We start from the raw sequence: 6,184 nt of genomic DNA, 5'->3' as shown, positions 1-6,184 counted from the left end.
TGACCCAGAGTGCCCCGAGCTCGCCGCGTACAAGCCACAGCTGTCTCAGAATTTGTGTCCTGTGACAGGGTGTGACTGGGTGTCTGGGCCCGTGCCCCCCCCCCCCCCCCCCCTGGCCGCTCTGGCAGCAGCCACGCTCCTGGCTGTCAGGTCACATGACTGCCTTGTGTTGGCCTCCCTGGCCTTACAGTTCACCTTATCTCATTATACCTGTCCTGTCTGCCAGGGCGCCTCTCTGCAAATGCTTGTTATTTAAATACGCTTTTGGGAGAGAGAGTGAGAGCGAGAGAGAGAGGGAGAGGGAGAGAGGGATTATTATTATTATTATTATTATTATTATTTGTACTACTCCTGTTATTCCTGTTATTATTACTCTTTCACAGTATTGATTGCGCTTTTATTATTAGATCAGTTTCATTATGCTTTGGCAATAAAACTCTTGCCATGTATCAGGCCAATACAGCTGATATGAATTTGAATTTAAATTCAAGAAAGGCAGGAGGAAGGATGAGAGAAAAAACAGGGAAGATGAGAGCGCAAGAGAGAGAGAGAGAGAGAGAGCGAGAGAGCGATGGTGAACAAGTTGGTGTCTGTGTGTGGTGACGGCGGTGCCTGTCATGTTGGTGGGGGCCGGGGGGGGGGGAGAGAGGGGCACTCTGGCCCTCTCAGTGTCCTGTGAAGCAGGGCGCTCGCGGCGCTGTTGATGTCTCTTTTTCCCGGTTTCCATGCGATAACACTTGGACCCGCTCCTCTCCTGCTGGGGGAGGTTTTTTTTATCCCCCCCCCCCCCACACACTTTTCAGAAAGAGCCTCCGTAGAAGGTCACGGTTACAGCGCCGCGCAGCTGGCTGAAAGGCCGCCGAATTTTATCAGCTGCAAGCGCTCTGAACGCCGTCCAAATATGCAGATAAGCTGGAACACGCATGCACACCAAGCCCCCTGTTCTGAGCTGCCAGGGACCGGGTGGCTCCCTCAGTTCTGAAGAGAAACAGCCGCCCCCCCCCCCCACCCCCACCCCATTTGAAATCTAACTGCTAAAAGCACAGAGCATACAAATCCCAAGGAGACAAAAAAACAACAAACGTCTCAGGGAACAAGTTTATCTGTGAGAGCGATTGGGTCACGCACAGAGTACGCATACTTAGAAATGTGTTCCCAGTAACGCACAGCGTAAACTCTTCACTGAGTGACTAGTTTAAATGGAACGATAACTATGTAATATACAAGCCCTGAAAACTTTTTATGATATCGAGGCATCTTTAGCAAAACAACAGCTTCATTAGTATTCCAGAAGCTGTGGGGGAAATACATTTCTTCAGTTTCTTGGTTTTTCATGTGAAAATGTTCCATCTGAATTACATGAACCCTGTGGGTTCAGACTTTTTTCAGCAGCTGTTGACTTGATCCAGTGAACATGTTGGTCTAATCTTATTCTACTTTTTTTTTTAGTGCCATAGATGCAAACCACAGTATGGGATCTTACATTATCTTTTCAGCTTGGCGATTAATCATTACTGGCCTTAATTATTCATTCAGATGAGAAAAAATGTTGGACAGAAATAGTGATAAATTGTTAACAAAGATAAGTTAATTCGTAACTAAACTTTAATTACATGTCAGACCTTATTACAAGGATCTAGAAACCAGCTGGCAATTACATATAATTGCAGCCATATTGAATATAACGTTATTTTGCTTTGTTTAAAATGAAGCCATCCTTGCAATGGTGGGCTTGTTTTCAAAGGCTTTAGACTTTATTGTGCTGTGTGTGCTTGTGTGTGTGTGTGTGTGTGTGTGTGTGTGAATAAATGCACATATAAATAAAATAATATGGTTAGGGTTATGAACGTCTTTATTTGTCAGACTGCCAACAGATAATTTGGTTACACTGAAGACTGGAACTTTCTTTGAGCAAAGTCATTGCATTCCCAACTATTAAGGTAAGGTTAAAAGATTTAGGAGACGCTTCTTTTTTATTTTTATAGTTTTATGTATTTTTATATACTCTGGACTCTTTTGGAATTGCTAGTTATGCTTACACTGTGCTTATGAATTTTATTTAATTTTTTAAATAAAAAAAATAATGAATGAGGCATTTATCTGTTCCACAAAAGTCAATTCATAGTGCTCACAAGGGTTTTAATGAGATGACATTCAACCCCGTACATTCCCTGGCGGACTTGGCGAAGTATAAGGTCATCTGTTGTATGATGCGTACGGGTTCGGTTTTGGTCCCACTCGAATTTTGCAGAAGGTAGTGTGAAAGTGTAGCCTTCGCCTTTGTGACAAGGCCTTGGGATTCCTTAATGCCAACTTTGTGTGACTGTTCACTGATGAAATCACATTATCTAAGAGGCTTTTTTCTAATAATGGCACCCTCATGGTACACCTGTTCTCAAACAGTTTGTTATTAATACTTTTAAAATGGATATGGGTTGCTTAGCAACGCCGAAGGTTAGTAGTAAGAAGGTTACCCGATTTCGAGTCATAGATATACAATGTAATAAATGTTTGACAAAATGAAAAAAAAAGACCTCAGGAGTTATGCAGCACTAATATATATTTTGTACTTATGGCTTTTGAACCAACAGCTAATTTGACATACAGAGAATGGAGTAACACAATATCAAGTTATAATATACAATATAAAGTACAAGTGTAAAAAAAATACATTACTTTAGTGATGAGTGTGACAATAGGTTAGATTTTTAAGTGGGACATCAGTCCCGTCATTGTACTAAATGCTAACCCAGAATTTCTTTAGTAAGTATCCAGCTGTAAAAATTGATTTCGTATACAAAGACTGTACGAAGCGTTAGTCACTCTCACTCTCAATAAGTCTGCAAAATGTAATATGTAAAAATGTTAGTAATTAAATGCAGAACCAATCTGCTACTTGTGTTACTGCATGTCAAGAAAGCCACACAGCTCTGTTACATATTAGTTCCTATGCTGTTAGATAACAGTTTGTTTTTCTAAAGACACATTCTGTGTCATGCTTAGTGCCTTGCTTCATTTCTGTGTGATGTATTCAGATTGATTTGTATCCTATGATTTGTGCTATTGGCTAAGTAGCGTATGCCTCTGCTATTTTCATTCTACTTCACAAGAAAAGATTCTAGCTTTCTCCTGCCTTTCCCAGAATACATGATCAGGAGCGAACGGTTTAGAAAATGGATGGATGGATGGTTTGCATCTGCCAGTCAGAATTCATTCAAATTACTACTGTTATAAACTCTAGCTTTGTACTTGGGATATTACTATGATTAAGTGATTAATAAGTGATCTGATCATATTTATTTATTCCCTATCTAGCCTTTTTTTAAAGAAGGACATTCTCTTGCATATTCTGACGGACCGTGTGGTGTCTGTATAATAATAAATCGCCATCACTTCATTTTTTAATTTCAAGAAGCAGTTTGCATGTAGCTCCTTCTAATAAAACATAAATTAACATTTTACAGGAGACGATAAATGAGACACTAGTTTGTCAGAAGCACCCAAAAATTTCATTTTCAATTTTCATATTTCATTTTGCTTTGTCTGAAAAATAATAGTAATTCCTAATAATGGGGAAATAATTTACAAAAACAAGCAGTCAAATGTTGAATTTCCTGTTCAGAGCACTATGTTCAGCATTTATTTGTATGTTTGTTTGTTTGTTTACATGGAAACAGGAGTGCTTGACTGTCTTCTTAGACACCCACCACCAATGAAAGGGTTACAGTACCTGACTCGTCTGACATCTTTGTCTTTCTGTGCCTGTCGCACGGAGTGGCTCTCCGGACCTGAAGCACAGGGGGGAAAGCCCCTTAATGAACTCCGTGCTTGCTGTTGCTGTTTTTCTCAGGCTGCAAGCTTCCCAGGAGCTGGCCATGATGTCAGCGGGAACTGAGTACCAGTGGAATTCCACACATAATATTCCCAGTGATTCTCTTACCTGGCAAGGGAGGGGAGGAATGCTGATGGGATGTTTTATTCTACATTGAGGTGCATGGCACCCTTCCCACAGTCTTTCTGGGTGTCCTATTCCTGAGAGTTGTTTGTGTTTGTGTTTAACTTTGACTGGCAACTATATTAAAGCGATAGCTTGTTTTATTCACAAGCATGGCATAATGAGGTCATTTTGGTGAGCGCTGACAAGCTTCATTGAAAAGAAAATCAATCACTTTTTGCAATTGCAAAATTGTGAAAGTTAAAATTAAAGAGAAATGTTGAATGAATCCTCCCCAAATAATTAGGACCGGGGGTACAGACTGCTTCCCCTTATGGAAAATTCAGAATAAATATTGAATACAATATATTACATATTGTAACAAATCACAACATATGAAGAAGAATATGCATTTCTGCCACTGTCAAATATTGCAATATATGTGTTTTCTGAATTAATTTCTGTGAAATATATGAAGTTTATTTTATATATTTATTGAGTTATAGTGTACAGTATATCATAAATGTACATTAATATTTTAATGTTATACTATATATATGTTATTATTACTTATATATTTGTGTAAAATATCAATTCAGGGTTATTTACAATAGACGGAGATGCGAGCAACAAATTATATTAAACTGAACTGTATAACAAGAGTAGAGAAAGAAAAACAACATGCATGCACAGTCCATAAAATTAAGAAATTAATAATAATAATAATAATAATAATAATAATAATGATGATAATGCACTTGAAATATTAATCTTAAAAGGAAACATAAGTACAATACAGCGTAGTATATTTCATTTGTGTTTCAGTCACTCTCTCTGTACACCAGGCAGGTGGTGATGACATTAGACGGGTGGGGCAAGGTTTGGAGTTAATCAATTTTGTTCAAATCTGGCCTGACCTTTGGGTGTCAGGATCCTTACGAGCATCGTAGGCATCTTCCCACTCCGTCCCGCACCACCCTGTCCCACCCCGTCTCACCCCACCCCACCCCACCCCACCCCACCCTGTCCCACCCCGTCTCACCCCACCCACCCTCCCCACCCCACCTGTCCCACCCCCGTCCCACCCACCACCCCACCCCACCCCACCCTGTCCCACCCCGTCTCACCCCACCCCACTCCACCCCACCCACCCTGTCCACCCTGTCCCACCCCTGTCCACACCCCCACCCCACCCCACCCCACCCCACCCTGTCCCACCCCGTCTCACCCCTCCACCCTCACCCGCTACCCCACCCACCCTTCCACCCCAGCCAGCAGCAAAGGAGACACGGTGTCTCTGTTGAGCTCCACGCTGAAAAGGAGTAATTGCAAAGAAAATTCAGCTCCATGGTGCCATTTTAATCCTTATGCACACATGCATGCAAGCACAAATGGACATTCCATGTGCACACACATATGCACAAAACCTTCTGGATTAAGGAGCACTTAAACGTTGTGTGGAACTACTTTTGAAATTCTAAAGATTAAAGACGGACTAAGAGAAGCCAGTGGATAAAATAATCTGTGTGTCACACTTGTGTAGTGCTAATTGAGGCTGACACCAGCTGCTGTAGCATATTTAGAAATCACCTAAAGGGAACAGGTCCCAGCGCTGGGCGGCTACCAGGCTGTGATTAGTGTGGCTAACATCGCTGGATGAAAGAGTCAAGTCTAGGTCAGCAGAAGACTTCAAGGGTCTTATCGGGTAGAGGTTGTAGGGCAGTCTCTCCCGGTCGCTTTAATCTGATGCCATGTCTGCGCAGATTTGCTGAAAACTGTGCTGACCTGGTGCCCTTGGAGTGTAGCTGCTGGTCACATGCCAGCCTCTTGCCTCTGGGTGTAGCAAGGGACATGAGGGGGAGGGGGGAGGGGGGTTTCAGTTGCCACAGCGACATCAAGCTTTGGCTTCAGCTCACTCAACACTCCTTGACAGGGAATGTTACACATGCACTTCGTCTCAATATGGAGAATCATATAGGCCTATTTCTAGGCAAGAGTCTGGGAATTCTAACAAATTCTTCAAAATAATGTGACGCCCTTGAAAAAAAAAAGAAAAAAAAATGTTTTGCTGTAGGACTATTGGACCTATTTTCTATGAGGTACTCAGAAGATGAACTCCCCTGTTCTCCTGCCTCAGTTCTTTTATGACCTGAATTTGCTGATTGCAAATACCAAACTCTTTTTTTTTTCATAGATTGCAGCTGCATCACAGAAAATCCACATCACAGAGTAAAATTGGCCTTGGAAACA

The sequence above is a fragment of the Anguilla rostrata genome, chromosome 14, assembly GCF_018555375.3.
Source record: "Anguilla rostrata isolate EN2019 chromosome 14, ASM1855537v3, whole genome shotgun sequence".
NCBI classification, from domain to species: Eukaryota; Metazoa; Chordata; class Actinopteri; order Anguilliformes; family Anguillidae; genus Anguilla; species Anguilla rostrata.
The sequence above is the reverse complement of the archived record's forward strand: the minus strand, read 5'-3'. Positions refer to the sequence as shown.